The sequence below is a fragment of the Ipomoea nil genome, unplaced genomic scaffold, assembly GCF_001879475.1.
Source record: "Ipomoea nil cultivar Tokyo-kokei standard unplaced genomic scaffold, Asagao_1.1 scaffold0209, whole genome shotgun sequence".
NCBI classification, from domain to species: domain Eukaryota; kingdom Viridiplantae; phylum Streptophyta; class Magnoliopsida; order Solanales; family Convolvulaceae; genus Ipomoea; species Ipomoea nil.
Window position 1 is genome coordinate 666,199 of NW_017616637.1, and position 9,660 is coordinate 675,858.

Sequence of the window (9,660 nt, forward strand, 5' to 3'; positions counted from 1 at the left end):
TGCATCTTCTAAGTCCAAAACCTCTAAGGTATCCAAGGAGACAATGTTCAAACCAATTCTGTCCTCTCCTGCTTTGGAATCACTATGGGAACAACATTCGAATCATGACATCCTTGTTGAGAAGAATTTTAGTATTGAGTATCTCATCCACACGTGCAACATCATTCCTCTTCTTCGTGCTCAAAATCTACTTCACACTATTCAGAATGTGGGTGCTTACTTTGCTTGGCTAATCCCAGAATTCTATGAAAATCTCCAATCTGATTCTCTCCTACCGGCTTCTCCACACTATCATCAGGTTTTCTTGAGGGTTGTTTGGTATGACTTCAGTCCCTCTATTATAAATGCTTATTTTCAGCGTGATGCTTGTGATGATTTGTTTGAGCCTGCTGGGGATTTTCTCGCATCGCATCTTACTCACAACGAGGTTACTGCCTGGCCGAAAGATGGTCTTCCTTCGAATGTTCTTACGGCTGTTTACTCTGTTCTGTTTCGATTAGCATCACGTAAATGGATTCTGAATGTTTCTGTGCATACCGTCACCAAGAAGATGGCTTCTCTGTTATACAAAGTCAGGCATCAACTGCCATTGATCTTGGACGTCTTATTTATCATCACCTTATGAGCTTTGCTAAAAAGAAGGAAGCCAAGATTCATCTCCCATTTCCATGTCTGACCACCGGGATTTTACAACAACAAGGTCTACAACTCTATTCCAACAAAGAGCTCTGCCATATCCCTCACAAGACATCTATGGCCTCTTGCATCTTCCAAACATCGCACTATGATGATCAGGCCACTCTCTCATCAATTCCACCTGCTCATGCTCCAGCTGATCCACCAACCACAGGCATAGACTCTACACCGACTGCTTCTGCTACTGAATATGCTTCGACACTGGCTGTACTTAGAGAACAAGTCACCTTTCTCACTTCGCACATTGCTACCATGAAGGATGCCTCTCTTGCCCTTCAATCCTCTATCTCTACTGTCGAGACTCAGCTGCGCCGTGCCAATCGTCACTTTGCCTCTCTTGAGAATGTCTCTTCTGCTGCTCCTGCTGGTGATGATGAAGCCTTGGAGACCTCCTCCTCCTCCACCCAGTCCTGATTCTGCTCTTTCTCCATTAGCTTGACAAAAAGGGGAGTGCACGTAGTAAGGTCCCTGCACGTAGTAAGGGGGTGTGTTTTCTTTTTTAGAACTTACCGTAAGTGCCAGTGAATAAATGTAGTGTGCTATCTACTATCTGCTTCTAAACTATGTGTAGGTATGGGATAAGTTTTTGCGTGTTTTGCTTTGACTCTGTGATAAATGCTAAGCGGTTAGTGAATTATATGTGCTCTGTGTTTTAATTCTCTATGTGCCTATATGCTTTAAATGTGTTTGAATTCTCTGGCACATCATTGGTTAAGTCTAAGATGGGTGTGTGTCTAGCTACTCTTGACTAGTGACTAATCCGCTTGTCAAATTTGTATCTTGTTACTCATCTGGCAATTGTTTTATTTTTTAAGCCGGTGAGATCCTTTTGGTAGTTTTGTCAACTAATAGCCAAAGGGGGAGATTGTAAGTGTGAAAATGTTGCACGTTTAAACCTCTTAATATTGGCTTAGATTAGTTGTCAAAGTAGATCTGGATTAGTCATAACGTCTGGAGTAGTTGACTGAATCAGCGCAAGAAAGTAATCCAGGAGGTATGAAACTTCTTCAAATCATTTATTCCAGTCAAGACCCTATCAAAGAGGAGATCTAAATCTACTGGAGCAGCCGAAATCAAAGATGGAAAGAGTGCTTGATTTGTGGATCGAAGGATCATTTACTACCTATATAAAATGCTACTTTGTTTAGCATTGATTACACACTCTTTCACATGATTTTACTCTAAAATTCATTGGTTAATTATTCCAAATATATTCTGTATTGCTGAGTGTGAAGAAAGGTCCTTAACCAGTTCATGAAGCAATGAATATCGCCTGCACATCGTGTCCACTGGAGTAGGCTCTGGAGTAGTTATAGGTTATACTTTAGTGTGTAATTAACTCTCCTTTTGTACTCATTTTTATCATCGTGGATTTGGGTTGATGTGAGTGGCCCCGCAGACGTAGGACTGAGGCTCCGAACTGCGTGAACATTTCCTGCTGCATAATTTCTCTTAATGCTATCTATTTTATGTTCTGTATTATATCTGGAGTAGGATTGCATCTAGTCTAGCTTTATAATTGAAATAAAATTAAATTCTTAAGCTAAATCTTACATTTAAGGCTCACGTGCTTTTTCACCTTGGCTATGAATATTTGATCGGAAAAGATTCATGGAGCCTAAGTTAATCCCTGAAGGATCGCATGATCAATAAATTATTGCAATCAATTTACTTCTTGAAGTTTAATTCTCTATGTTTACTTTTTCTCGACGGGTTTACTTCCCGGATGGTACCTTTCGGGTGGTATATGAATATGTTGTACTCCAGTATAAGTACATAACTTTGATATTTATAAATCCATCAAGAAATATAATTCATAGAAGAAGTCTTAACTACCTATCTTTAGTGCTATGCTATTCTACCAAAAATAGTTTATAATATTGTCACGATGTGATTACATGATATAATTATTATTTTAAATGAAATTTGCTTGGAAGTTTAAAAGTGAATCACATCATGTTAGTTAGCCTGGAGCTAATTTTTAAATGATCTATATTTTTTGGGACCTTCAAAAATTGAATAACCAATATCCTGATCCACTACATATCACATACGCTAGTACAAGATGCATTTCCCTATCTGCATTCAATTGTTTTAGTATGCCACCCTTCTAGCTATATCCCATCATGAGAAATCAACAGTGATGCTGGTTGCATTATAAGATATTTTTTCGGCATTATGGGTGGATTTGAAATTTCTAATTAATTAAATGCCGAAAAATTGATAAAAATCTTCAAACCCATGTACTAGCCTTATAGAACCAGAAGTTGAGACATTGAACAAATTATCTACTAGAAATCCCAAGGAGTGACTAAGTCCATAGAAAATATCTTAAGAGTTGAAATCCCCAACTAGGACTAAATATCTCTACCATTATGCCAGAAGTATATATTGGTTTAAGAATTTACAAAACTAGATCTAGTATAGAAATTTCATCACTCCAGAAATATAGAAATTTTATCCTGAAGATATTTGTCAAGAAGGCGAAAACCCCAGTAAAATTGTAGGTGCACAAAATAACTAAAATACTGGAGAAGCGGAACAGCCAAATTAAAATACTATTGGGAAATGCCATATATTTGGTTGATACAAAATTTCCTTGTTTATAGAAGATATTTACAAAGCTGTTACAGTTGTCGACAACATATTTTGCCTCTATTGCTCATAAATACTTAAATCTGCATCCAGAAATTGAAGCAGTAGTATAATGCCCGAAGCGTGCTAACTGTTTTGATAGAAAATAGAAATTAAGGCAAACAAATCAAAACTCGCTAATAAAAGGCGAGTTGAGGGTTTTCGCAGAGACCCAATATTATTCATGGCGTTATATTCCGCTATTCAATAAAACTAGCAAGAAATAAATTAGATATGTAGTTAATAGACATAGTTATCACATATTTATATGGGTAACTGTCTATTTATATTTAAAATCCCTGATGGATTTTCTCAAAATGTGATGAACAAAAATCACAAAAATAATAAGTATAAAAGTTAGTAAGTTACGAACTATGATCTTTCTTATAGTCAATATGTATAGGACATTAAGATTGTTATCTTGAGGGGGAGTATAATTTTACATGGATCAATCTTGAAGATTGATGACTAAAGACACATACATCATGCACTCTTTTTGTGACACCCCAGAATCCAAATTCGATTAAGGGATTGATTAATTAATTAATGCTATTTCAATTTGTCATCTAATTCCTTAAAATCCTGAAAATTCAATAGTCGGGGGCTAGTAATTGACTAGTCAACCCCAAAGTCAAAGTTGTACCTTGAGCTTTAAAAGGAGTTCCCTTGTTTCCTTATACTTCCTTATGTTAGTAAGGGTATTATTGACCTTTCACTTGGTGTTAGTATTGTAAGGTAACCTAGTAGACCACCCTCATTTCTTTCATTACACTTTCTAAATTCTAGCTCCACATTCTCTCTAAAAAAGGTAGATTGCTTTTCTTCCAAGCCAAGTTGAAGCCTTGCCAAAACTTCATGAGTTGCCTCCAAGATTCAACCTTTCATACATTTGGGCATCTAGGAAAGTATGATCTAAGTTCATCTTGTGCTTTTAGTATTTTCTAAGGTGTCTTTTCTTAAAGATAGGATCTTTATGATCTTTTGGTGTGTTCTTGAGTGGGTTTGGAAGGTGAGCTTTGTTAGGAGCTTGTTGATGTGTAAAGTGAAGGTTTTTATTCTTCAAGAGGTAACCCATGCTCTACAAAATCTATTTTGCTTACCTATATGTGATTTATTCGATTCTACATGTGATTTTGCTATGAAATGTGAGTGTTTATGCATTGTCTTGTGAAAATGCATATCTAGAGCTTTTTATTAGGTTCATGTATGCCATTTCTTGGTTATGCCTTTGATTCAAGTCATTTTGTTGTATTTGGTGAGATTTGGCATGTTTTGGACTTGAATTTGAGCTTGGAGATGAAAATCCCCGAAGGGATTGTTTGTACAGGTATGTGTACCCGCGGGCGGAACAGCGGGTAGGGGTCCAACCCGCCACCCACCCGCGGGGTACATGAAGTTAGAGGGCCTGTACCCGCGGGCAGAACCTCGGGTAGGGGCCTACCCGTGGGCCCACCAGCGGGGTACGAATTGTGGTTGGGCGGGGATTTGTTCCCCGTGATTCTTTTCACTCGGTATTTAGTCTTTTGACTCCCCGATGTTCTTTTGTGGAACTATTTGAGTGTCTTCTTGATGTTTCGTATGTCTAGAACTATATGGTAGGATTCCATGTAGGTTTTGGTGTCTTGAATTGTGCTAAGTGTTCAACATTGTGTTTCATTGAACCGTGATAAGTCTTGTGTGTTCTTCGGAACTATGTTTGGTTTACCCGTTTGATAAGCATGCTAGATCAGTGTTCAAATGCTAGCGTGTGTGTTGTCTGTACCTTCCGATGGGTTGATGATAACTTGTGTTATTAATCGTTGTTGTTGGACTGTGATCCATTCCTTGATTGAGTATGGTTTCGTATCTTCGTTGAGATATGTTGATTGATTCCTGTTTTGGTGTGGTGTGTGTGGCTTTACCTGCATTGCACGATTAGTGGTATGGGACACTAGTCCACCAAGGTATTGCAGTGGTCCTTGTGGTGGCCATGACGCAATTATGGAGTTTGTGACCTTTGTTTAAGGTTCACGTGGTTCTTGGGTGGCATGTGTTGCCGTGTGTGTGATCGGTACCCCCGTGTACTATGAATCGGTGGTCTCGTTGGTGGTCGTTGGTGGGGGACGACGGTCCCAGGAGGGAAAAGTTTGGACTTGGTTGTACAGGGGTCCTGGAGGTAATGGTTGGAAGAAGAAATAAGGTTGGGGGTAGCTATAAGGTTGGAACCGGGCATAAGGAAGGCATATCAACTCGTAATGGGTGATGTCACGAGGGCTTGTGTAGCCGTTGTTGTGAATTCTCTTCTTGTGACGTGTGTAGTCACAAAGGCATGTGTTGCCGTGTGTTGTGTTTCTATTCCTTTGAGTTATGCATGTCGGGTGTTGATCTACTGTGTGATGATAGATCATACTTTGAGACTTCTTGTGAGTCGTTGTTGTTCCTTGTAGTCTTGGGATGTGTTCCCGTGTTCTTGTTGAGAGTGTTGAGTCTTGTGTTGACTATTACTCTTGGTTTTGGACTTATGTATATATGTATTCCGTTTCAAAAATGGCTTTACAACTTATGATATTTCACATGTATTGGTGGGTTACCAGCATTATTTGCTGACCGGGCGTCGTCCCATGTTTATTGTGTTCTTTCCGGTGATGTTTAGACGAGTGCGCGGTCTAGTGCCAGCTAGTATAGCATGTCCTTTATGCTTTGTGGCCTGTGAGCCAGCTTAGACTTAGTACGTTGAGATATTGGTTTAGATTTGAACATTGCAGATGTTTGCCTGTGCGTTCACCCTTTGGTGAGCGTGGCATAGCACCCCATATCCCAGTTTATTTATATATAACTTTATTTTAGTCATCCGTTGTGTTGGTTGTTTGGTTTAGATATCTGCATGTTTAAGGCTTTAAATAACATGTATTTTAGGGGGTGTTATAGTTGGTATCAGAGCCTAGGTTTGAGCCTAGGAGGGTTAAGTTTAGACTTTCTAAGTGGCTAAGTGTGGTTTGAAACCTTTAAGTGACCTTAAAAATCTAACTGTTAGGCATAGGACTCTAGGTTGCGCGGTGAGCAGAGTTTGCTTTCTGTTCTTTGCTTGTTTGCTATCACTTGGTAACCATGTTATTGTTGTAGAAGTTTGTGATGCCTCCTCGTCCCCGAGCACGCACCCTGGAGACCCCTACAAATGAGCAGCTCGCTCAGAATCTCCACCAGCTGACGCAGACGATGCAGACGCTTAGTGAAGCCTTGCTGAACAACAATCACCCTGTGCCACCTCCTCAACCTGCTGGGCACCGAGATATAGGTCGCTTGGTGTCGGGTCACAGGCCGTCGACCTTCGCGGGTGAAGAAGACCCGGTGGTTTTGGAAGAATGGTTGAGGGTGTTCGACAAGATCTTCGCAGTTGTGGGTTGTCCCGAAGAGAGAAGGGTAGAACTGGCAACGTTCTACTTCTGCCATGAGGCTGATCTGTAGTGGATTCATGAGGGTCCGGCCTTCCTTGAAGAGCCTGAGTTCGACTGGTCCGCGTTTAAGGATAGGATGCGCGAGAGGTTTTACCCGGCACATGTGCGAGCCGCCGTGTGTGAAGAGTTTCTCCATCTGCAGCAAGGATCTCTATCTGTGGTCGAATACCACAAGAAGTTCTTGGAGTTGGCGCGTTTTGCTCGGATGCTCGTGCCTACGGAGCTCGCTAAGGTCGAGAAATTTGTGGCCGGTTTGAATTATGAGGCGCGAAGAGCTTTGACTGTGAGCAAGCCGAGTTCTCTTAAGGATGCTTATGTGAGTGCCGCCAATCTATACCGTGTTCAGCAGCTTCAGAGAGGATCTTATGAGCTAGCAAGGAAGAGGACCGAGAGCGGGGGTTCTTCCACCTTTAAGAAGCCACGACCGAGCTTTCAAGCCAAGAACGTGTCATCTTCAACCCAAGGACCTAACCGGATGGAGCAAGGGAATCAGGCTAAGACGGTTGTTTGCCGTAGATGTGGGAAGGTGCATGCGGGCTAAGATTGTCATGGTCAGGTGTTTCGGTGTTTCCGATGCGGAGATCGTGGTCACAAAGTCACGGAGTGTCCCCAGCAAGCCAATCAGAGGGTGTTGCCGCCACCCCCAGGAGCTGGAGGAGCAGCGGGAGGTAGCTCGGGTCATGGAGCAGCTGGAGCTAAGCCATCTGGGAGAGTTTTCGTGATGGGGCGTTCGCAGGCAGAGTCTGAGGGTTTGGTGGAGGAGGAGCTAGCAGGTAATCTTTTCCTTGCCTACCCTTCTTTTTCGTGCGTATCGTGTTCCTTGTTGCATTGAGTGTTATCTTGTGTTTCTCCGTTGCCTACTTGAAGTTACTTGGCTATCCTTGTTGTGTTTCCCTATTATGACCATTCTTTTGGAGTTAAGTGTAAGCTCTTCTTGATAGATGATACCCTTAGTTTCGAGGGTAAGTTTCATTGTGAGGTTAGTTATGTATCTTTGGAATGACTTATAATTGGGTGAACTCTATAATCCTTGTACTTGGATGTTCTTGTAAACCTTCTTTTGAGAACTCTCTAAATTTCCCAAATATTCCTTGACGTCAAGAATAGAGAATCCATATCAAAAATCCTTTCTTGTGTAGCTTAAAAGTCAAAAGAAAATGTAATTGCAACCCTTGAGTTTCAAACCCAAGCCTATTTTTTACCAACCCAACCTCTAAACCACTTGAGCTAATTACCTTTCTTAAACCTATTCAATTTTAATTCCATCTAAACCATAAATTTCCACTTTACCCAAATCCCCAAATTAAATCATCTTTTCCCCAAATTTTCCCCAAAAATCCCTAATTTCCCAAGTTTTCTTCTTCTCTTTTTCTCTACCGGTAAACCACCGAAACCCTTCCCACCCGTCGTCACCACCTGTAGCCCGCCACCCACCGCCGACACAGCAGCCGCCAACGCAGCAGCCAGCCGCCACCGCTTCGCCGTTCGCCGGCGTCCGCCGTCTCGCCGCTGAACCGAGCGAGCTTCGTCGCCGAGAGAGGAGAGCGCGAGAGAGAGGGAGCCGCGCGGAGTGAGTGGAGAAGAAAGGAAAGTTGTGGGCTTCGTTTGTTGAGCTTTGGGTCATCTCCTACCATGCCTAGAAGGTCAAGCTTGGCTAGAAAAGTGGAATGGGTGGATGCCCACTACCTTGTTCTAGAAGGTAAAGCCTTTGATCCGGAATCTTTTCCTAATTCTTTGTTAGATATGCTTAGATTCCAAGGTTTGTTGAATGGGTTTCTAGCCATAAGGGCCGAGACTTACCCGAGTTTGGTCAAAGAATTTTATCGTCACATGGTAGTGACGAAGGATGGTGATAAGCTTGAAATCACTTCTAAAGTGAGAGGTGTGAAGGTTGTGCTATCTAAAAAGAGGCTGGCTCACCTTTTGAGTTTATCCGCTTCCGGAGTTGCTCAGTATAGCGGTAACTCATGGATTAGTACGGATACCATGGGGTACTGGGACTATTTGAGCTATTTGATGGGTCGCACGAGTTGTTTCACTCGAGCTTCAGGGCCGGAGAAAAAGTGGTTGTCTGTGGAACAGAGGATCTTGGTTATGTTGGTATCGGATTATTTGTTGCCTAATCACAACAAAAGTAAGTTGTTGGGAAAGTTGGAGTGCACCTTTGCCTTTTGCCTCAAGAATATGGTTAAGTTCAACCTGCCAACTTTGATGTTACAACACATGGTTTTCAATCGTGATCATAATCGAAAAAGCCTACCGTATGGGATGGTGTTGAGCTGGATTTTGGTTAGGAGAGGTGTGAGTGTGGATGGTTGTCTTCCGAAGGCCGTGGGAAAGTTGGTGTTGGATGCCACCAATCTTCGGAGTTGTAACTTATTTCAGCTGGATGATGGTGACTACATCACGCTTGAAGAAGTGTCAAGGAAAGCACCTGAAGAAAGGGCCGAGTTGGCAGCCGAGCTAGGGATCTATGCCGGGAAGTTGAACCTCGATGTTCAGAGTTTGGGAGGCGATGAAGAAGTTGAAGATGAAGCAGGCCGTGAGGATGAGGTAGGAGCACCGGAAGTTGTTGAGGCTGAAGAAAGTGATTCTGATAGTGAAGAGAACCAACGAAGAAGGGAAGCTCGCACCAAGAGGGAGCACGACTCCATGACGCATGAGGAGCGTGTTGTCACCTTGCTTCGTCAGCAGAACCGCATGATCGAAGAGGGCTTCGCCTTCATGAAGACGCAATTCTTCGCCGTGCACCAAAGGCTAGATCAGATAGAGCCCAGTTCCAGTCGTAGAGGAGAAGATGATGAAGAATCCGAGGAGTCGGAGAGCGAGTCCTTCTAGTGTGGAGCAGTGGCTATCTTGTTCGTCCTTCCTTGGTAGTTGTATCTTCTTAGCTATT